Raw genomic sequence first — 24,337 nt, 5'->3', positions numbered from 1 at the left:
GCACCTATCTTTGGGCAGTTTTGCCCATTCCTCTTTGCAGCACCTCTCAAGCTCCATCAGGTTGGATGGGGAGCGTCAGTGCACAGCCATTTTCAGATCTCTCCAGAGATATTCAATCGCATTCAGGTCTGGGCCACTCAAGGACATTGACAGAGTTGTCCTGAAGCCACTCTTTTGATATCTTGGCTGTGTGCTAAGGGTCACTGTCCCCAGTCTGAGGTGAAGAGCGCTCTGGAGCAGGTTTTCATCCAGGATGTCTCTGTACATTGCTGCATTCATCTTTCCCTCAATCCTGACTAGTCTCCAACTTCCTGCCACTGAAAAACATCCTCACAGCAAGATGCTGCCACCACCATGCTTCGCTGTAGGGATGGTGCCTGGTTTCCTCCAAACATGACACCTGGCATTCAAGCCAAATAGTTCAATCTTTCAGACCAAAGAATTTTGTTTCTCATGGTCTGAGAGTCCTTCAGGTGTCTTTTGGCAAACTCCAGTCGGGCTGCCATGTGCCTTTTACTAAGGAGTGGTTTCCGTCTGGTCATCTACCATACAGGCCTGGATGGTGGATTGCTGCAGAGATGGTTGTCCTTCTGGAAGGTTCTCCTCTCTCCACAGTGGAATGCTGGAGCTCTGACAGAATGACCATCGGGCTCACTGACTAAGGCCCTTCTCGCCTGATCACTCAGTTTAGACGGACGGCCAGCTCTAGGAAGAGTCCTGGTGGATTCAAACTTTTGGAGGTCACTGTGCTCATTGGAACCTTCAAAGCAGCAGACATGTTTCTGTACCCTTCCCTAGACTTGTGCCTTGAGACAGTCCTGTCTTGGAGGTCCACAGACAATTCCTTTGACTTCATGCTTGGTTTGTGCTCTGACATGCTCTGTCAAGTGTGGGACCTCTTATGTAGACAGGTGTGTGCCTTTCCAAATCATGTCCAATCAACTGAATTTACCCCAGGTGAGCTGTAGAAACATCTGAAGGATGATCACTGGAAACAGGAGGCACCTGAGCTCAATTTTGAGCATCATGGCAAAGGCTGTGAATACTTACATATACATGATTTCTTAGTTTTTTATTTTTAATGGATTTGCAAAAAAAAAAAAAAAAAATCACTTTGTCATTATGGGGTATTGTGTATAGACTTTTTTTTTAGGGGAAAACAAAAAAAAATTTCATCCATTTTGGAATAAGGCTGTAACATAACAAAATGGGGAAAAAGTGAAGCGCTTTGAATACTTTCAGAACGCACCGTATATAGGCCCTGAGGCCCAATAGTGCCGGTACCCAGTAAAATAAAAGAAAAGAAAATGTCTTATCCAAGGACACGGATGGGTAGGCTGACCGGGAATCAAACTCAGGTCTACATATTGGCAGGTCAGCACCATGTCTTCTTGAGCTACCTGTTTTACAGTGCGGCCAAAACGTTTGTGTACCTTTGGACTTTTACATCTTTGAATTTTTTTATGATGTTAAAAAAGAAAGAAAGAAAGAAAGAAAGAAAGAAAGAAAGAAAGAAAGAAAGAAAGAAAGAAAGAAAGAAAGAAAGAAAGAAAGAAAGAAAGAAAATTTTCAGGTTTCTTTATATTAAAACTTCTAAAATTATGCCATTTAAACTCACAGTGAAAATTAATCTTGACAATACTTGAACACTTGAACTTGAATACATGAACATTTCCAAGTCACTGGATGTCTTGGACTTCATTTCCACCAAATATAAGAGGATATTATTGTTTAATAAATATGCATGTCTCTGAAATAATCCTTAGTGGAGAGACATCAACGTGTAGCTTTTATGGGCATGATGTGGTGTTGCTATGGCAAACAACAGTGTGTCCACCAGAAAAAAAAAATACAATGATTTGTATGGGGGTCCTTTGCACAGCCGCTGCCTGGTTGGAATCCAGAGATGCAGCAAACGTGCACACAGAAGAATTTGTATCCACCTTTCGCTGTTTTAATCACCCACACAAACACGTGTGTGATGCAGGTCCCTGATATCTACTCAACAGCTCTCAAGTGGAATTAAACGCACTGTCTCTCTCTTCAGCACAGTGAACAACAGTGAGTAATGCGAGTGCATCCGGCTTCTGTAATTGACGCAGGCCCACTTCAGGCTTAAACTTTTTCAGGTGGACAAATCACATAAACAGCGTGGAATTGTGTTATTCTTTTGTTTTCTTCCCCCATCATATCTATTGCTTTCGTCATTTCTATCCCCAGAATGACAAATACACATAGACAGACACAGTATTGAGGGCAGACAACCAGGTCAGTAGTCATTCATTGAATGGTCATTTTGAAGCAAAAAACAAAACAAAAAAAAAAACAAAACAAAAACAAAACAAAAAAACTTTGCTTAACCTGTTGCCACCTGCAAAATATTACTGGAATTAAAATCTGTTATCATTTCTACACAGTGTGAAATAGTCAGTTGTTAAGAAATATAATCCTATTAAGGTAAAGACCATTAATAACTGTATTATAATAGCACAAAAAGCAGATATGTGGATGTGATATAATTAAAATAACCCTGTCAAATCAGAAAAAGTTGGGATGTATGGAAAATGCAAATTAAAACAAACAAAATGAAGTGATTCTTACATTTACTTTGTGTTTTATTTCCTTGTAGACGGTATGAACCCAATAAATTTCATGTTTTGTGTGGTCAACTTCATTTAATTTATTAATATAGATCTATTTTTGCATTTAAGGCCTGCAACACGTTCCAAAAAATAAGTTGGTGATGCTAAAGTATTTACCACTTTGTAACATTGCCATTCCTTCTCACAACACTTAAAAGACATTTTGGCATTGAGGATACCAAGCGATAAAGCATTTCAGTTGTTACTTTGTCCCATTCTTCCTGCAAACATGTCTTCAAGTGTGCATTAGTACAGGGTCATTGTTGATGCATTTTTCATTTCAAAATTCTCCACATATTTTCTATTGGGGACAGGTCAGGACAGCAGAGGGGCAAGTCCAGTACCCGTACCTTCTTCTTCCACATCCATGCCTTTGCAATGTGTGCAGATTGTCACCTCCCTCGAAAATGTCTCCTTTTAAGGGAAGCACATGTTGCTCTAAAAAATATATGGTGTTTTATGGAGCATAAGTCACCGGAGTATAAGTCGCATGCACCTGTTTTTTTTTGGTTTTTTTTAAATGCTTCTTGAAAAGCAAACCCCCCATATAAATTGCACCAGAGTGCAAGTCACACTGGAGGAAAGTCACACCTTTTTCCTGTATTATTTACTCTTTAATTTGTGATTTTTGAGCATTGTTTTAATGTACCTTTTTATTAGTGGCATTTAATCTTTTATTCTTAGAGTTTATTTTGTTTCATGCTTTGATTCCTGGGAAATTCCTATAAATAGTCATTAAAATTATTACGATTAATAAGAAATGTGATTTTTCTGTATATAATTTGCAATGGAGTAATCACAGGACCTCCCAATCTAGTTAAAAAAAAACCCTGATTTATACTCTGGAAAAATATGGGACTTTTCTGCATTAATGCTGCTATCGTATACGTGGACATCGTCTTTGCTAAGGACACTGACACAATCTCATACCATGACAGACACTGGCTTTTGGACTTCTTGCTGATGATAGTTTGGATGGTCCTTTATGTCTTTGATCTGGAACACACTGCATCTATTCTTTAAAAAGAGAAAGAAGCACCTGGAATACAGATGTACACAGTTTTGTACACAGTTCCACTGTGTGATAGTCCATCCCAGATGCCTCTGAGCCTAGATAAGACTATGCTGCTTCTGAACAAGATTAACATAAGGCTTCTTTTTAGGACAGTAAAGTTTGAAGCGGCATTTGTGAATGAAACTCTGTATTGTACTGCTTAACAAAGGATGCCCAAAGTATTTCCTTGAATATGGGGTTATATCAGCTATAGATGAATGCCATTTCTTGATGCAGTGTCATCTGAGGGTTCAGAGATCATGGGTGTTCAGCTACAGCTTGTGCATTTGCCCTTTATGTGCTGAAATTCCTCCAGATTCCTTGAATCATTTTTATGATATTATATACAATTATAGACTGTTGATGAAGGAAACCCATGATTATACGGACCTGGTCAGGTGCTCACTACACACCGGGAGCAATAGGGGATTAAAGGCCTTGCCCAAGGGCCCTTAGTGATTTTTCAATCAGGTGGGGATTTGAACCCATGATCTTCTGGACTCAGCCCAACACCTTAACCACTAGACCATCACCTCCCCCCATAGATAGAAGGCGTCGCTCGATTAGCTAGTGCTACGCTGCATGCGAGGTGTACTCGGCTCCACCAGCGGTCAACTCGGCTTGTGGTACAGCTCAGAAAGTGGCGAATGGGCCAATCAGAAGTTGGCAAAATCACTTACCATATAATAATGTACTGTAGAGGGAGAAGTATGCAAATCCTTCCAATCTTTTTTGTGAAACATTGTTTTTTAAATTTCTATGATTTTCTCACATATTAGTTGACAAACTGGAGACACAGGTAGTATGCTTTTGTACCGAATCATGACTACAATCACCTGTTGACATCACCTGTTTGAATTAATATTATTAATATAATAATAATAATAATAATAATAATAATAATAATAATAATAATAATGATTATTATTATTATTATTATTATTACTACCTCATTACTACCCCTAAATTGTCCCTCTCCCAACCTTTTTTGGAATGTGTTGAAGGCCTGACATGCAGGAATTGATCTATATTAGTAAATCAAATGACGTTGACCACAAGAAACATGAAATATCTTGTGTCTGTAATTTCTGCAATAAAATAGAAGTACAAGTAAATGTAAATATAACGCTATGCTAAAATACCCTCGGCCATATGAGAATGTAATCAATGAAAGAGTGTGAAGAAAGAATGTGACCTTTGGAACTCTTAGAATAGGTCAAGGTTAGCCATGTTTGAACTTGTCTAAGGTCTGTGTCCCAACAATGCTCCCTGTGAATTTGAAGAGTCTGGCAGTAACAGGAATAGACATGTTGAGCACAGTCAGACAAACGGATGGACACAAAGTCTTCGCAATACCCAATGGCCATATTTTGGCCTCAGATAAAAATTACTGTGTTGTGGGTTTTTAAATTAGCATTTTCCATGCTGTCCTAACTTTTTCTGATTTGGGATTATAAAACATGATATATTATACAACTTGTCTAGTTGGAGTTAAATTCAGTGGTTAGGGACAATGTCGGGATTAGGGTTATGATAGGCTTATATCTGCAAGTCAGTGCTGGAACAACAGCCTTTTATATTGCAAAATATTATGTTTATAATATAATTTATCTATTATTCTATTATGTATTTAATCAACCTGCTATGTATGTGCAACATGTAGTGCCACATGGATAATCACTATTTGATATGTCCAGGTCTGAACCCTGAGCAATAACTTATACGAGTATTATGTTGTACAAATTAATATTATAATTTATTAAATATTACATTATACTTCACCACATTACATCACAGCCATGTTCTTCCCTGATCCTGGTAAAGTTTATGACTTGCATGGCACTGTAGGTCGATAAGTGGGTGGGTTAATCCATCCTAGCCACCTTGTGTAAGCAATAACTCAAAAACAATAAATGCTCCTATTTTGTAACTCACCATATTAAAACAGCAAGTAATGAGGATGATATGATCAGACAGCGGTTTACTATGAAGCACCCCATGAATTGAAAATGCAATTTTGTTTTGACATTGTAATATCTCATGGGTGTGTCTCCCACCTGCTATGGATTATGAAAAAAATTACAACAGCTGCAGATGAATTTACATGTAGTTTATCAGCCATCTGCTAAACGCTGGGCACATTGTGTACTCTGCCCACCAGTGCCTACCTTCACGTCAGAGTCAACTAACAAGCCAAGCTAACAACTGTCATCATTGTGTGACTGGGGATGACAGAAAAACACTATATTATGCATATTTATGTGTAACAGAGCTCACATATTTTTACTGGATGATGGGTGGCATGATACCACTATTTCATGTCTAATATGATACAGATACCAGAACCTTCAGTGTCTGCTGATACCGATACCAATCTGATATCATTTCCCCTATCTTAAGCTCATTAATGTGCTAATAAATACATTCGTCTGGATTTATTTTACTAACCTTAGCTGTCTAACAAAACATCAAATCAAAATGTGAAACAAATATTTTACTCTCCAAAATGAAATTCTACGTAGCCCATAATATGACGCAGATGTGCAACAGAAGACTGAAATCTGACTCTTTATTTTTAATTATCTCAGATATCCGACCCAGTAATTTTGGATAATATCACACCGATACTGGTCTAAAATATCGGATCGGGGATGATGACAAGGAAGAAGCCACATATACGACTGCCGTGTATACAATGGACTTCCACACACAACAGGCTGGATCTACGAGAAGAAGAGAAGGATTAAACGCAACTTTCAGTGTGCATATGGGCGATGTAGCCAGATCTGCAATTACCCGAGAGTTATTTTCCCAAGAGACACTGGTTTGAATCCCGTTGTGGGAATTTATTTATTTATTTTTTCCAGTCACCATTGTTATAAGCAGATGAGAATGTCACAGATATGTATTATACGATATACAGCATTTTTTTTTCTCAATACAAAATGCATCCGATATATAGCCTTTTAGCGCCTTACGTATACAATTATCGCGTATCTAGCCTCAGACAAATAACAAATGATTGCACTTTGACACATAGTAGCAACTGCATTATAATAGAAAGCTATAATGTGCAGCTGTCTTGAATTTACAGAGAAATCGCAGGTTAATTTATGTTTAAAAATGCATTTGTCTTAATTCACAGGGAGATGACATTTTACATATGCTCTGTTACTGCACTTACCCATAACACCTGTGACAATAAATACAGCTTACCTGTTCAGCTTTTACACTCTACGAGTGTTTGTGCATGTTTTATCTTTAAATAATGTAGAGAATAAAAGAATAGCCTGTCTGAGAAAGCCCCCCCCACCGGTGCGCGTTCCCGCGCAGCAAACCTTGAGGCGCGCCCCGGCCGCCGCGACGCTGTGTGTCCGCCAGGGGGCAGCTGTGTCTCGGTCTGAGGCTGCGCCGCTCCCGCTGCATCACGGAGAGGAAAATACCACCAGATGGCGGTTTAGGATTGCTGCTCTTCTCTCAAGGCGCGGTTCCACTTGCACGGCCAATTTTCAATAATAAAATACACACGGTATTAGGGCGAAAATAGATTTATTACCCTGGAAGGCGATAACCGATTCGGCGATGGTCGTTAAAGGTGAGTGGCTTTGTGGGGTGTTTTTTTGTTGCCGTGTTTTGTGCGGTGGGAATGGAGACGGAGCACAGATTAAAGATGGTGGACGCAGACGAGGGGAAGGCAGGCTGGTTGGGGGATGGGCGCTAGCGGCTAACGGAGGCGAATGTGCTTTCTCTCTCTTCCTCACTTACATTGTAGCCTAGCGGTGCTATTAGCTTTGAAAGCTAGCCCGCTGGGGGAAAAAATGTTTTTCGCTCGAGACAACTTGCTGCTGGAAAAGGCGCGAGCGGTTGTCGCAGCGCGCGCGCTCTCTCCTTCCGTCCGGAGTTGTCAACAAATAAAGAGCCATGCGGTGTGACGTGTTTTCGTGCTCAAGTGCACGATTTCACAGCATCACTTTCTCTCAGCCCTGGTACAATCGTACAGTATTGCCCTCCTGCCGTGAACGCACCTTCCTTGGCAAATGCTTCTCTCTACATTGTTGTCGACTTTGTTGCCATCAACATGTTTATTTTACTCATTGCACTACCTAACATGTGCGACGTGAGATTTGACTAGTTGCTACTTTTCAGTGTCAACATCAGCGTCCCAGCTCCCTCTTGTTTTCAAGTTTTGTGAGTCTTAGTGATTTTTTTTAAACGCCATTTGTAAACATGTTGCTTGTTTTATGAATGACAATATGTGGATGTGTTTTTTTTAAATGTATATAGTTGCTGGTGGCATCTTGTGATGGCGCTTCTTTCCCCTTCCCGCCCCCTTCTGTGCGGGAAAAAGGCAAACACTGAGCGGGGAAACATGAGTCACATTAGGGGGATGGGCTCCAGCAGGCAGCCCTACAGGTTTAAACAGGCTTCCCAGTCCCTCCTCTCTTCCTCAGTGACCTGTGCGCGCGGGACCCAGGTCAGGAGTGTCTACCAGCAGTGTGTACAAGAATCAGATTATTGCATAACTGCATTGTTTACAGTCAGCCATGTGATCTTTGGATTGCTACTTGAAGCCTGCCAACTTGTCTCTCGTGATCACTCAGTGATTCCAGTCCATATTCCACAAGTCATATTCACTTTATCCTGCACATTTTTCCCACCGCTAAAAACTCTACTTAAAGACTTTCTGAAATGTTTAAAGGTGGGGATGATCATTCTTTTTGTATTTGCATCTGAAGAGTTTTGATAATGGGAAAAATTCAATCATGAATAACAATCCATCTCTATATGAAAGTTAATATTATCATATATATTGTAATTAGAAATTGATTCTGGATAAAATGAGAATTATGATTTTCTTGTTTAGATTATTTTCTCCCCCTTTATAAACATTTGCTACACTCATTTAAAAAAGAACTCACAAAGTCTGAATTCACAGATTTATTAGAATTAATTAAAATGACACTGTATAAAGTGTGACCTTATTAAAATAAATGTCTGACACCAAAAATAACAAAACCTCTATTGTGGGACATTGAAACATTATCCATGTGTCATGAATGGAACAGTGAGCACTTTTATAAAGCACATGCGCAAACCTGACCTTTGTTAAACCTTGTGTTTTAGCTTCTAAATTTAAGTGCATTTAGAGGGATTGCAACACAGTGATTCTTCCTACCAATATAGTCACATCCGGGCTACCGTAGGGGTCACATCATTAATATGCATATGTCGTGGACATGAATGAGCGAAGCTCGTCAGAATCTCACCATGTCATTTAGGTCCTTCAGACTTAAGAGTAAATGCTTCAGCAGAGCATTAGGATAGCAAAAACCTTTCAGTTTCTGGGGGGGCAGAGCTCCCCCCAGAACCCCCGCCTTTTTAAGCATTTTTCTTTATTTGCCTCTCACATGCCTGGAAAAGCTCCTCACCATCTAACCATGTCCTTTAGGTCCTTCAGACTTTTTTCAGTAAAATTGTTCTTGGGAGCATGAGCATGACAAAAACCTTTCAGACCCCCCGCCTTTTTAAAAATTGTCCGTATTTTGCCTTTTAGCCTCTGAAGGGGCTCTGAAACCTTTCAGCTTTCAGCATGACTAAAACCTTTCAGACCCCCCGTCTTTTTAAAAATTATCCTTATTTTGCCTTTTAGCCTCTGGAGGGGCTCTGCCCCCCATACTCCCACCTTTTTAGCCTAGTTACAGCCCTCTTAACCCCCTGCCACTTTAAGCATTTTTTTAATGTACGAGGTCTGTTAGAAAAGTATCGGACCTTTTTATCGGACCTTTTAATCTGTATAATCCCCATAAAATCGTCCCTGAAAGCCATATTAATTTTCCGAACGGTGTCCACCTGGAGGTCTCTCTCAGTTTCTGGAAAAAAATTGATGCAGCAAAGCTCCAAATCGTTCAGACATTTATTCGCAATAAAAATCCGACGAGAGGGGTGGACCAGTGCTCACACAAAGCCTGCTCACAGGCGAATGATGCAACCGACAGGCATGAAAAAACTCACGCATGCGCACGAAGGTTCAAGCTTGGCTGACGCAATCACACGTGATTCAAATCCATATGGTTTTTGAAAAAAATAAAAAGGTCCGATACTTTTCTCACAGACCTCATAGATGTAAATTAATATTCAAAGTTTTCAGCTAGTTGAAAGTAGGGCTGTACAATATGGCCAAATTATCGTATCTCAATATTGTCATATAAATTGTCATGTAAATGTCACTTATATACATGCTGTCCATATTCTTGAGCCGCTTAGGTGGGTAGGGAGAGTTCCCATGGGATAAAAAAAGCTTTTCAACCTACCATCCCTGGTTCTCATGACCAGACACCAAAGTGGCTCGACTCTCTCTCTCTCTCTCTTTTTTTTTTTCTTTAAAGATATTTAGGTGTACCTTAGTATACACAAGTAGAGTTCCACCTTAGATTTGGAATGTATAATAGAAGATATACCTTACTGAATTTTCATATCAATATGATATACGATATGACTATGATTTGACACAAAGTGCAGCAACAGTGAAAGTTAAACATTCTTAAACAAAACAGTAATAATACCACACTCATTTTGCACTCCTCATAAGGTTAGGATACCGTGCCCTCCAAAAGTATTGGAACACTTGGAATTTCACACATTTTAATTTGTTTATGCCATTTTAAATGCAAGAAAAACAAAAAATAAAGAAAAATTATCTTCCTCAAACTGAAAGCAAATCTCTAAAACTTGATAAAACCTGTAAATATTAATCAGTTTTATTGCCAGTTTTCTTTAGACAAGTCAGGGGCTGGAAACACGATAAGTGATAAGAATGATAAATAAGAATGGTGACAAAGGTCAGTTTCAGTTTGTACAGGGGTCAAAAGTTAAAGTTGCTCCATTAATTTTGCTCCAGTGGTATTTGTACTGAATTTGATGCTTGTATCACCATTTGAAGGATTGTTTCAGTTATCTGTTGCACTAATAAGCCAACTGAGCATGAACCAGCTGTTGTCTGTTTGTAGTCTTAAACAGCTAACAGACAGACATGGCAACCTGAATTAAAGGACAAATGCTACTTTTAACAACCTGGACCTCATTTCTGACATGAAATACGGTTGGTTAAGTTTGGTGTGATTAGATGTCTATAGTTCATATTAAATAAGTGCCAAACTCTTTACTCAACTTGCCAGTGAGCAATGCTCACACAATTTTCTTTTTCTACTAAGGTGGATTAGAACTTTTTGTGGTACACAGCACAAACTACTGGACAGGAGGAACCTAGCAGTCATTGTGATTCACTGATTTGAAAATGCAGGTCTTTCAAACAGACGTGTGGTGCCGTGACATGTCAATCGTCTGTGTCCAATCAGATTTCAGGGGAGTCCAATGAAACCCCGGCCTCCACTCTAGCTCCACCCATGGCAGGAAGTGTTCAACATATCCTGTTTCGCTGTGACTGAGAATTCGGCACTTCCTGTTTGAGTGTGAGCTTGCCACTGAGTTCCCGCGAGATTCCATGGGATCTGGTCTGTCAATTCAGGAAGTGTTTGACATTTGAACTAGGGGTGCCGGAAAAAATTGATTCACGTCCGAATCGTGATTCTTATTTATTACGAACTCTTTGTCAGGCAACGGCCTCCGTACTACAGCGTCCTTGCGAGGGGAGGGTCTGGCGTGCGTCAAACATTCGTGAGCTGCAGCTTAGCATGGCGGACGAAGAGCTAATTCAGCCAGCACCATCTTTACTGAAGGCAAATGTTTGAGCACATTTTGGATTTTATTATTTGCTGCGTAAGAAGGAGCTTGACATGACTTATGCAGTGTGCAAAATCTGCAAAATGAAAGTCAAGTACTTCGGAAACACTTCAAATCCACAAGCCCACATGCTACGCCATCACCCGGAGCTAAAAGAAGTGGAGCAGCGGTCTCTGCCGACTACTGACCAGCGCTTCACTAAACTGCCAGCCAACTCTGAACGAGCAAAGCAGATAAGTAAATTTACATCTAGAATCACTTAATTAACCTTGTAAAGCTGCATTTTCTTAAACATAAACACTTTTTTAAGTAATATAACTATTTCTCAGAGTTCTTTCAATTGAAAATCGATTCAGAATCGAATCGGCACCCCAACAATCGGAATCGAATCGTGAGTTGTTGTACGATTCACATCCCTAATATGAACATTTCCTGTTTTACTGTGGACTTGAATTTTGGCAGTTCCTGTTTAGGATGCCCTGTACCATGAGTGAGCTTCGCGACACTTGCTCATAGTATTTACCTTATGTTGAAGACATTTAGTCAGTGTTTGTCTGGTTGTGCTCTAACTGGCACAGCCAGTGTTAAGAAATACATTCAATAAGTGTAAACCAGACTGGAAAAACTACGTAACAAAAAATAAATACATGCCTTGCAACACAACTGCATCCTGCTGATTTTACTTCTTAAGTGCACAATAATCAGAGGATATTGTTGTGGTGTCTGATGCTGCTTCCTGCTTCATAGTGCTTTATAACCTTGCGTATGTCAAAGTTCCACGTGATGGTCATTAATCAGCTGATTGCCATTGTGAACTTTGCTTTTGATGCTTTCATTTGTCCAACCACAGTCAGTAAGCTGGTAAACATAGACATTGTCAACAGCAAGCAGTGCAAATTGCTTTAAAGTCTCAGGTCCACACCACAGCTGTCCTGTTGAGGTTCCTAACGTGAAGTTGCTTCCTCTCCAAGTCTTCATGGCCATACTCTTGCGAAATCAGATAAATTTGCTTGGCTTTCTCCTAGATGCATGTAAAAATAATAATAAAAAAGTAAATTAAAAAATAAAATGTCGTCATCAAGCAGCTTAAACAATGGGCCTAGACATTTGTCTGGGGAAAAAACCTGGTTGTTGACGAAGCATTGCACTGTGGGTAAAATTTTCCTATATGCGATAGGGAGAATTGATAATTTGGTAATGTACTTCACTTTGCCCTAAAAGTCAATTTAATGTCCTCTAGTTTCTGTTTTATGCGTGCTCCCATGAGGTGCAGGCAGACGCTGCATAGCTGAGACTCGTACCTTTTGAAAAACTATGTCTTCTCTTGCTTTCAAACCTGTGACAAACTGTATACAACGTAATCTGTGTTTTGCGCACATTCTCTACCATCACACAGCTGAAGTCCTTTAAAGCTATGAATCAATACTTTACGTACCAACTAAGCTGTGACACTTAGTTATCAATTGATACCGTTAGAGATCAAGGTGCGGTAGCAGACATCTGCTTTAAACTGTGCAACCAGTGTTTTTCTTGCACAAAGCACTTTTTGAAGCTGTATTCAAAACAACTGTCACAGGCTGAAACCAAAACAAGACACAATCCAAAGCATTAGATATCCAGGTCAGGTTTCTCATCAGGATTTTTTCACAGCATAGGGAAGAACTTAGCGGGGCATAGCCGTGCGACGAGTGTTGTACGCACAAGTATTGTAGGAGGGTCCGGGGGCATCCCCATCCCTCACCCTGAAAATTTTGAAATTTATAATCCTTTAAAACACTATTTCTTGCATTTTGAGGGCCACTGTCTGTTGCTAACTGGTATGTTATACGTGTGATATGTCCTTGAATAAAGAAAAAACCCAGAAGAGCCCCCTATGCTGTGATTTAATCAGCATAGGGGATCTAGATCACAGCATAGGGGTCCCCTATGGGGTCCCACATTAGCCTAACCGAGTAATAATAACACACTGAAGGACAGCCTGAAGAACCTATAGCGGTTATATGTCTGTGATCATTAAATACATTGATTATTTGTCTAAACCGACAGATGAGGTTGAGAGTGTGTGTGAGAGACAGACGGAGTGTTGAACTGAAGCCCAGTTAAATGCTTATTATTGGTTATAGTAAAAGTGCTTTTCAAATAATCAACACATAAGGACAAGAAAAATTTACACTCAAGATGCACCAGAAGTCACTAAATGGCGCCCATTTTTTTCCCCCATAATTTTTCGGGATGGGGTGCATACTCTAAGACTGTGTATGTTTGCCGTGGCTTTGCTGTTCTTACTGCCACCTACCCATTTTAAATTGTCATCTGTTATGCAATTTTGGAACACCCTCTGTTGCCCCCCCCCCCAAGAGCTGTCCAGTGTGGAACCTTTTATACTCTCAGCCAAGGTTGGGTAGGATTACTTTGAAAGAATACATGTACATACATTTGGATTACTTGTAATCTGATTACTTTTGGATTACATTTCAAAGTAATCCTACCCAACCTTGCATCTCAGCAAAGATGAGAAAGTAGCATGATGTGTCACAGAGACTCACAATTTCTTTCATCAGCCATGTCGTGGTGTATCAGCTCTGTAAAAATGTTTTATACTGTTTATTTTTTACACTGAGTCAATCGGACAAGTGGGGTAGTTGATTTTTTTATTTTTTTTCCCCCAGAGCATGGCACTTTTCTTGCCCTGGACGATCAGGCAAGCCTTATTGTCTGTCCCTGTCTTGTGTGAGTTTTTGTGTGCAGTTACAACCCTTGAATCACAAGATTTTTAAATGTCGGGCTGCTGTGAGCTGACCACTGGTTCTCGTTCTCTGTCTTGTCTGACTCCGTTTATTCAGAGTCACCACAGTAGAGCCAGTACAGATCCCCATTGGGATTTGACACACGTGTTGATGATTGTGACAAATGACATTTAAATTAATTAAAATTGACTCCAAATATTTGTGACTGAAACGCTAGAGTGGTGGACACCTTAAAGGTATAAGCGCTACAGAGCTTTTTAAGAATTAAGGCATTCAAAAGAATTTTCATGGGCACCACTATAATTTTATTTATTAGCATTTAGATAGGGGATTCATAATATGACATTGCCAGTATGATCAAAATTCACGTCTAGAAAAAAAAAGTTCCACTGAAGGGGAAATTTCAAAACAACAGATGGCCTTGAATTAATTATGGTAGCAACACATACAGTTTATGATAGTGTTGTCATTGGTCACGTGGGGCTTCCCCCGACTTGTGGAAGGGATGCTGGGAATTACACGGTGACAGCCAATCAGAGTAGAGATGCACAGTGACATCTGCTGGCTGGTCTCTCTCTGGCTGCTAATCCAACATGGTGAAAAATGCTCCGACACTGCTGTGTTTCTGTGCTAATCTAGCATTTCTCATGTAAAAGCTAGCGAGAAATAAACCCTTCTAAATCCAAAACCGCTGTCTTTGTAACCAGATAACACCTCTGGAGTGATTTACAAGACATTTCACTGACATCAGCATGCATGCAGAACCTGTGTCTGATACATTTTTTTTTTAAATAATAATATGTTTGTTTTATTAGATCTTGATGAATTCTGCAAGTGGAAACCCCCTCTTTAGGTCAGATATCTCACAGTTCTGCTGTGGTACAGTTCATGCAATGACACAACTCCAGGGATTGCGTAATGGGTTTAGGTTGATCTGACAACATTTGAATGGTGTTTACTGTCTGTATTGTTGTACAGCTTTTGGTAGGTCTAAGCACACCAAAAAGGAATGAAGAAAAAAATATTGCTGTCATCAGCTCTTATTAATATGCGTAAACAAAAAAAAAATCTATTATGTATTGTGTTTTCTTGAAAAGGCATTTTGATTATCATCTTTCTGAGCATAATAGCAGAAAACATTTGGAAGTACAAGTGTTAATTTTTTCAATTTTGTTCTTAAAATCCATACAACTGTATTGTCATGTTGAACTAAGTCCCAGGGCTGGTATCATTTAAATCGGCTGATTTAAACCACTGTAAAAAAAAAAAAAAAAAAAATATATATATATATATATACACTCAACAAAAATATAAACGCAACACTTTTGGTTTTACTCCCATTTTGTATGAGATGAACTCAAAGATCTAAAACTTTTTCCACATATACAATATCACCATTTCCCTCAAATATTGTTCACAAACCAGTCTAAATCTGTGATAGTGAGCACTTCTCCTTTGCTGAGATAATCCATCCCACCTCACAGGTGTGCCATATCAAGATGCTGATTAGACACCATGATTAGTGCACAGGTGTGCCTTAGACTGTCCACAATAAAAGGCCACTCTGAAAGGTGCAGTTTTGTTTTATTGGGGTGGGGGGTACCAGTCAGTATCTGGTGTGACCACCATTTGCCTCATGCAGTGCAACACATCTCCTTCGCATAGAGTTGATCAGGTTGTCAATTGTGGCCTGTGGAATGTTGGTCCACTCCTCTTCAATGGCTGTGCGAAGTTGCTGGATATTGGCAGGAACTGGTACACGCTGTCGTATACGCCGGTCCAGAGCATCCCAAACATGCTCAATGGGTGACATGTCCGGTGAGTATGCCGGCCATGCAAGAACTGGGACATTTTCAGCTTCCAAGAATTGTGTACAGATCTTTGCAACATGGGGCCGTGCATTATCCTGCTGCAACATGAGGTGATGTTCTTGGATGTATGGCACAACAATGGGCCTCAGGATCTCGTCACGGTATCTCTGTGCATTCAAAATGCCATCAATAAAATGCATCTGTGTTCTTCGTCCATAACAGACGCCTGCCCATACCATAACCCCACCTCCATCATGGGCCACTCGATCCACAACATTGACATCAGAAAACCGCTCACCCACACGACGCCACACAGTGAGGTGGGATGGATTATCTCAGCAAAGGAGAAGTGCTCACTATCACAGATTTAGACTGGTTTGTGAACAATATTTGAGGGAAATGGTGATATTGTGTGTGCGGAAAAAGTTTTAGATCTTTGAGTTCATCTCATACAAAATGGGAGCAACACCAAAAGTGTTGCGTTTATATTTTTGTTGAGTGCCTGTGTGTGTGTGTGTGTATGTGTATGTATATATATATATATATATATATATATATATATATATTTTTTTTTTTTTTTCCCATAACTTTAAGAAAAAAAAGTTTTTTTTTTTTTTTTTTTTTTTTTTTCTTTTACCAGCCCTGCAAAAACCAAGAGGACAAACAAATACAGAGGGACTTTTTAAAAAACACCTCCACACTGTGTTTATTCACAAGCAGCTTCCATGATAAGGAACTAAAGTTTCCAGACGTTATCTTCCAAAACAATGGCGTCTCATGTGGATAAATTTTCGGCAGGCTGTGATGATGAATCTGGTTGAAAAGATGCAACAGGTCAGATTAAGACTTTATATTCACTCATTGTATGGCTTTGAAAGTTTCTCCCTTCTGCTGCTACATTGTAACTTGGTTTGTTTATAGGGCATACGTTTTATGAGCACACGTATTCTCTGTTTTTGAGAGAGCATTACAGTGCCACATACAGGCCTGGCATATATTCTACAGCATTTCCATTGATTCAGTGCTGTGTTTTCGGAAACCTTTTTGAAAATCACAAAGAAAAAGATTGTATAGGGAAAGCTCAGTTTCTGTGTGGACAAGGGCCTATGATTGCTAATACAACCAAGCCTGGTTTCTTGTTTGCGGTGGTTATTATTAATTTTCTAAATGGTGATACATGGGGAAACCACCACAAAATTTTGGTTTTGTTTCTCAAATATTTTTCAACCTGTAGAAAAATTTCAGAGCTTTGTGGATTGCCTCAAACAAGCTAATCATCAGTAGGGATGCCCCGTTCTTATCAAAGGGATCGGAATTGGGTCTGATCGAGGCACTTTTTAAAATAGATAAATTAAACCTTATTTGCAAAATCAGTGCACATTTCTTCTCAATTCATGCAGGCAGTCAGCGCTGCTGCTGAGCTCACCATAGAGCCACAGTGTAAGTTTTAAAAGTACATTAACACTCTCCTTCGCAGTAAATACCCAACACTTCTTATTCACACAGATCATCAACGTTTCAGTCTCTCTCTATTTCATAGCATGGGGGCCAGGATGGCAAGACCCATGATGAAGTGGCACAGAGGAGGGTTTATTAAAAAGAAGACCTGAAAGTTCAGCTACAATTTGCCAGAAGGTACAACTGAGATGCAAGCCTAGATTTGTTTTGGTGAAAGAAAACCCTCCTCTGTACCACTTAATCATGAAGCTGGAACTGGGGATACAAAATGCAAAACATGCACTATGCACCATTTCTCCAATCACAGCCACAGAAGCCTAAAACATTTTTTGGGTTGTCTTGGTGTCTTTCCTCACTCTTCTCCTCGCACAGTCACTCAGTTTTTGAGAACTATCGACTCCACACAGATTTACCATAGAGTGCCATGCTGTTTGTATTTCTTCATAACTGATATAAATAAAGTTCAAGGCATATTCAGTGACTTCAAAATGTCCATGTATCCATCCCCTGACTTGTCTGAAGAAAACTCGCAATTAAATTGATTATTTACAAGTATTATTCCAAAGGGGCTGATTACTTTTACAACCCATCATCTTGGCTTTTATATTTTTAATGAATTTATATCAAGTTGTAGAGATTTACATTCAGTTTGAGTCTAAGGAAGATAATTGTAGAAATTTTTATATTGGGAAGCCTGATTTACTTTTTGTATTTGAAATTCCATAAACAAATTAAAATGTGTGAAATACCAAGGGGCTGAATAGTTTTGAAAGCCACTATGTGTGTGTGTATGCATATATATGTATGTGTGTGTGTGTGCGCGCGCGTGCGTGTAATAATAATTTGTAAAACACAGAGAAGCCAAACTTGCACTGTGGCAGTGTGTGTATCTAAACTGTCAGTGTTCTTTGTATATCCTTGTTCTTTGTATTGATTTACTTTCTCTGCCAAATCAATTCTCAGAGTGTTGAGAGTGAAATTAAGTGGTCATAAAACAGAAATGTTGGCCACGCAAGCTCAAAGCTGTCATATTGTACCAGATCTTTGTTGGCATGGAAGAAAATATGATAAAATCCAAAACAATTAACTATAGGTTTGAATTGTGAGAAAGGAGGAAGTATTTTGAAACAGTGTGACATTTGAAGTGCGATTTGTAAGAGTTGTTATCCAGTTGTAGGTCTGAAGCTTCAGCTGTGGCAGTGTATTGTTGTGCTAGGTGATAAAACCATCACAAAAAGGGAACATGATAAAATATATGTTATCTAACATGTTGTTGCCCACGAGTATCCAGTGGCTCTAGATTGGGTAGTGTTTATAAAATAGGTAGTTGATATTTTTCAGTGGTGGTAATAAATTAAGCAAAGCTTGTATAATGAGTTGGAATGGTGTGTGATTCCAGAATGTTTTTTTAGAACCTCAGACCTCAACAGTTTTTAGAAGAGGAACTCAACCTTGTTTATTTCCTGTTAATTATGTAATTTTTTTTATGTTAATTTACTGTATTAATGTATTTTTTAAATTGTTTAGGTTCTTGTTATCATATACACAGTTATTATTATTATTTCATTTTTACTTCTAGTTTGTCATTTGATTTTTAAATGGGCCACAATGGAAATAAGCGTTTTCACTTTCTTGTGTCATCCTTGTATTTTTAACGTATTTACAATTAGGGCGGCAGCTATTGATTATTTTAGTAATCGAATATTCTTTTGATTATTCTAGCGATTAATCGAGTAATCTGATAGAAAGTACTTTTGCGTTTTTAAACAACATCAACAGTCCGGGGCTCTCCTTAAGCAATGACACAAAGTTGCTGCACCATTACACAGATTGTCAAATTTAGTGTATCCCTTTCTGTTTTCCTGGGTATTTATATTTTCACATCTTTACAAGTTTTGGATCTTTCCCGGTGTCAGGATCTCAAAGTCGGGCCAAAGTCTTTAGACATTTTGCTGAAATGGCAATGGGATGTGGCTTTCTGTTTTTTGTTTTCCCCAATTTTTAAAATTTAACCATTTTTATTTTTTATTTTATTATTATTATTTTTTAAGGTTGGTGGACTTGGTCCCTGCATGATTTTTTTTAATCCCTCTTTCTCTGCGATTCAGCAGATGCATTTTAGCTGGAGGTTGAACATGCAAACCTTGCAGTCACTGCTTTTTTTTATTATTATTTCATTTAAGTTACTGTGTTTGTGAAGCATTGTGTGTTGCCCAAAAAAAGCGAAAATTAAAAAGAAAAACACAGAAGAAAGAGTGGACTTCTTCCAGAGACTGTTTGTCAGTGTGGCCAGGGACGGCGCTGTGACTCACCCAGTGTGAGAGGAGTGCTGAGAGCCCTTCACACGGGGGCAGAGAGAGACAGCAGCTGGCCGCCGCGCGAATAGTCACTCGCCACGTAAAGTGGAGAGCAGCCAGCGGACAAAACAGTGTTTTTTTTTTTAAAAAACAGAAACACACAGCTTCGCTTCAAATGCTCGGTAAGCTATTTCAGATGATTAGCGTGGACCGTCTTTCTCCTAAAAGGCTTTATTTTACTCTGCCGCCTTGGAAAGATGTAGCTTTTGCGCTAAATTGATTAGCGCTTACACGGCTTGTGTGTATGCTCTAGTCTTCTGTTTTTTTCTGGGGATGTTACAGTGCAACACACAGGCCTGGCATATGTACTACAATGTTAAACGTAGCTTTGAGGCACAGAATTTGCCTTGATCATATTTTGTAATCAAATTATTCAAGTTACTCGACTAGTCATTTCAGCCCTATTTACAATTATATTATGTACTCGCATTGAGCTCACTAAATAAAATCACTCACTGCACTCACACTTTTAATGTAAAGATGACTTATCGCCCTCTGCTGGAATGGCATGTGAGTCCAGAAAGTAGTTAGCAACATCCCTTGTTCAGTGTTGTTAGCTAATATCCGTAGCTTCTCCAAAAATATTAGTCCTAACAGCGTTCCGTTTTTTCAGCTTTCATCCTTGACCCAAAATACATAAGCATACCAAACAGCAAATGTCAGCTGTCCACAATTTGTCTGTGAACCAATTGAACTACAAAAATGCAATAAATCAATAACATTAACAACACTGTTAAGCTAACATGAACCCAATAACAACATTTAAAACCTCAAAGCCCCAATCTCCCATTGTGCATTGCAGCACAATGTCCTTTTACTGGTTAACCAGTTGTTAATTTCTCCAAAAATATTTGTCCTATCAACTTTCTGTTTCGCAGCATTCATCGTTGACCCAAAATACATAAGCATACCAAACAGCAAATGTCAGCCTCCCTGGTTTTTGTGTGATCAAAGCCATACACATATACATGCACACACATGCGCGTGCACAGAGGCCGTGGCTATTATAATATAGATAATAACTATAAGCTTTGTACAGTTTTACTTGATATACATGATATGGCATCTTACTGTAAAGCAGAAATGTGACAATAGCTAGGCTGTGCAGTTTTTGGCTTGCACGTCAACATGCACATCAGTTTTCTGCCTCAGTGTTGTTTGAGCTACTGACTATCAAGGAAGCTCTGGAAATTGCTAAAATGAAAAGAAACCAGAGTGGAAACGGTGAAGGACACCAAAGTGATTGTGAAAGTGAACTCATGATCCTTGAAAACTGAGGAAATTGTTGAGAAAAAAATAATACAATTTAGGCTTATAGTTGTACTCATACTTTTAGTTAGTTAAAAAAAAAGAAAAAAGATACAGGCGTTCTATTTTTTTGTGAACTGAGATGAGCAAAATTATTCACGACTGAACTCGCAGTCAAGCAACACAAATGGGCAAAGATACACACCTTCTGTGCTGACCTTTCTCAATTATAGCCCAAGCCATGCCCTACTGCTACCACAGAGCACATTTTTCTAATCAGCAACTCACTAAGATAGCTGACAACACTGTCAATTATCTGGAAGTGATTTGGATGTCTTAAAAGATTAAGATGGCATACAAAATGTTGCAGGAAAGAAGACGGGAAACACAAATATTTTCCTTCCTTTAAAAAGGTACATCTTTTTGTAGGATTGGGTGATGTCTATATAATTGGAAAATCACAATGACTACAGCAAAACATTCGGATGGACAATGAAATTGGGTGTAAAGGTTGTAGTTAGTACTTATCCTCTTTTTTTTGCACTTTAAAGTGTCTACATATAATTACAGTTGTACTTATTTACTACTACTGTCATACTAATTTACCTTAACGGACTGAGTAACAACGTACCCCTGCTGATTTTCCCAATTAGCTGTCACCTGGCCACATTTGGAGCACTGCCTTTTTTGTGGAGTCTCTCGGCTCATCTCTGTGTAACTCTTGGCAGTCAAACTGGTGTCAATATCTCAGAAGAATTTATTTATTTTTCTGGACTTGGCAAGAAAGATATATGTACCAAGTTGGGCACCACTGTGGCCACCAGGTCATTCAGACCTGAGCAGAACAGCATAGGGCATTCAGCTACCTCAAGAATTGATTATGAAGGAGGCAGAGGGAGGGATGCAATGAATTTTTAAAACAATTATGATGCATTTTTTTCTGTGACTACTTGGCACTTTTTGAAGCAAGGTATTTGCAATAATCTACTACCCCAATTCCAATGAAGTTGGAATGATGTGTAAAATGTAAATAAAAACAGAATACAATTTGCAAATCCTCTTCAACCTATATTCAATTGAATACGCCACAAAGACAAGATATTTAATGTTCAAACTGATAAACTATATTGTTTTTGTGCAAATATTTTCAAAAATGCTGGGACAGTGGTGTGTTTACCACTATGTTACATCACCTTTCCTTCTAACAACACTCAATAAGCATTTGGGAACTGAGGACACTGATTGTTAAAGCTTTGTAGGTGGAATTCTTTCCCATTCTTGCTTGATGTATAACTTCAGTTGTTCAACAGTCCGGGGTCTCTGTTGCCGTATTTTGCGCTTCATAATGCGCCACACATTTTCAGTGGGCGACAGGTCTGGACTGTAGGCAGGCCAGTCTAGTACCCACACTCTTTTACTACGAAGCCACGCTGTTGTAACACATGCAGAATGTGGCTTGGCATTGATGTCCCTGAAATAAGCAGGGACGTCCCTGAAAAAGACGTTGCTTGGATGGCAGCATGTGTTGCTCCAAAACCTGGATGTACCTTTCAGCATTGATGGTGCCATCACAGATGTGTAAGTTGCCCATGACATGGGCACTAACACACCCCCCATACCATCACAGATGCTGGCTTTTGAACTTTGCGCTGGTAACAATCTGGATGGTCTCTTTCCTCTTTTGTCTGGAGCACACGACATCCATGATTTCCAAAAACAGTTTGAAATGTGGACTCATCAGACCACATCACACTTTTCCACTTTGCATCTGTTCATTTCAAATGAGCTCGGGCCCAGAGAAGGCGGCGGCGTTTCTGGATGTTGATGTATGGCTTTTGCTTTGCATGGTAGAGTTTTAACTTGCACTTGTAGATGTAGCGACGAACTGTGTTAACTGACAATGGTTTTCTGAAGTGTTCCTGAACCCGCACGGCAAGATCCTTTACACAATGATGTCAGTTTTTAATGCAGTGCTGCCTGAGGGATCGAAGCTCATGGGCATTCAGTGTTGGTTTTTATGCCTTGCTGCTTATGTGTAGAAAGTTCTCCAGATTCTGTGAATCTTCTGATTATATTATGGACTGTAGATGATGGAATCCCTAAATTCCTTCCAATTGAACATTGAGAAACATTGTTCTTAAACTGTTGGACTATTTGCGTATTCACTCATGAGTTTGACTCCACTAATCATGCACAAAGGTAGCTTCAAAAGTTTGTGCTAATATGCTCAGCCATTGCAATTTCCTCCCCGTGTGCGGCAGTGGTTAGAATAGTCATATTGAAATAAAGTTTTGCACAAAACATTTCTCATCAAGATGAACAATTTTGTCAGGAAGCACCTTAAGAAAGTCACACTCTTATTTTTGGCATACTATAGAGGACCACCTTAATATGTGTATTACAGATGACAGAATACAACTAATGAATATGACTTGGTGGTGCAACCTGCCAACTTTGTGGGGGTTGTTGCGTTCAGATTGTGTGAATAGTATAGGAATTGCATCACTACTGGTGTGGTGCCCACATTTATAAGGGACAAGGATTCAGCTACAGAGCTGTTAAATGGCTAAATCTGTTATTCCCTGATGATATCACTGAGAAGTCAACACACTGATTTCATAAGAATCTAAGAGATTTCTTGCAATTGAATGTGCTATTGACTGGATTTTCTCACTTCACAGCTGTTGCTTTAGTCTTGTTTACTTTCCTACAGTGTTGGTCTGTGTTTGTATTTTTCAAACCTCATCTGCTCTTTCAGTGTGTAGGGATTAATGGGTTTCCTGGCTCACACTGACTTGCAGCAAAAGATTATCTGTCCTTAAACCTCACTCCTTCTTCCCCTGTTGACCTTGTGTTATTTTATAATCACACATGCAGGAGTTACATTCTAACAAGCAAACTCAACACAAAAAACCCTTCCTCAACTACACTAATGTATGTCGATGTTGGAATCTAGCATTGTTAGGGGGTGGTCACATTAGACATCACATCTCTAGGTATGCCTTGCACTATGCAGTGTCTCCAATCACAGCCACAGAAGACTGTTCTCTTTCAGAGTTGTCTGGGTGTCTTGGTGACTTAACTCACTGGTCTCCTTTCACGATCACTCATCTTAAAGGGTAAAGGTGTTGAACAAATCACAACATGCACACATTTGACTTAAAGTCCATTGTGGTAGTGTACAGAGGTAAAATTACAAAATTGTCACTGTCTAGCACAACTACCAAAGTCATAATAATTATAAAGTTATAAAGAATGAGTCAGAATAATTTATATTTTT

General features: G+C 39.2%; 1 protein-coding gene across 1 annotated transcript in view; it reads left to right on the top strand.

The window, feature by feature from the left end:
* The first annotated feature begins 7,112 nt into the window (after positions 1–7,112).
* The window catches only part of stag1a (stromal antigen 1a), a 99,816-nt gene continuing 82,591 nt past the window's right edge, over positions 7,113–24,337 (top strand). Inside the window, exon 1 of the mRNA XM_034194860.1 lies at positions 7,113–7,291. The gene's annotated coding sequence lies outside the window, so the exon portion shown is untranslated. The remainder of the gene's footprint in view (positions 7,292–24,337) is intronic.

The sequence above is a fragment of the Thalassophryne amazonica genome, chromosome 19, assembly GCF_902500255.1.
Source record: "Thalassophryne amazonica chromosome 19, fThaAma1.1, whole genome shotgun sequence".
Classification (NCBI taxonomy): domain Eukaryota; kingdom Metazoa; phylum Chordata; class Actinopteri; order Batrachoidiformes; family Batrachoididae; genus Thalassophryne; species Thalassophryne amazonica.
Note: the sequence above shows the minus strand (reverse complement) of the source record. Positions and strands in the feature narration are given on the sequence as shown.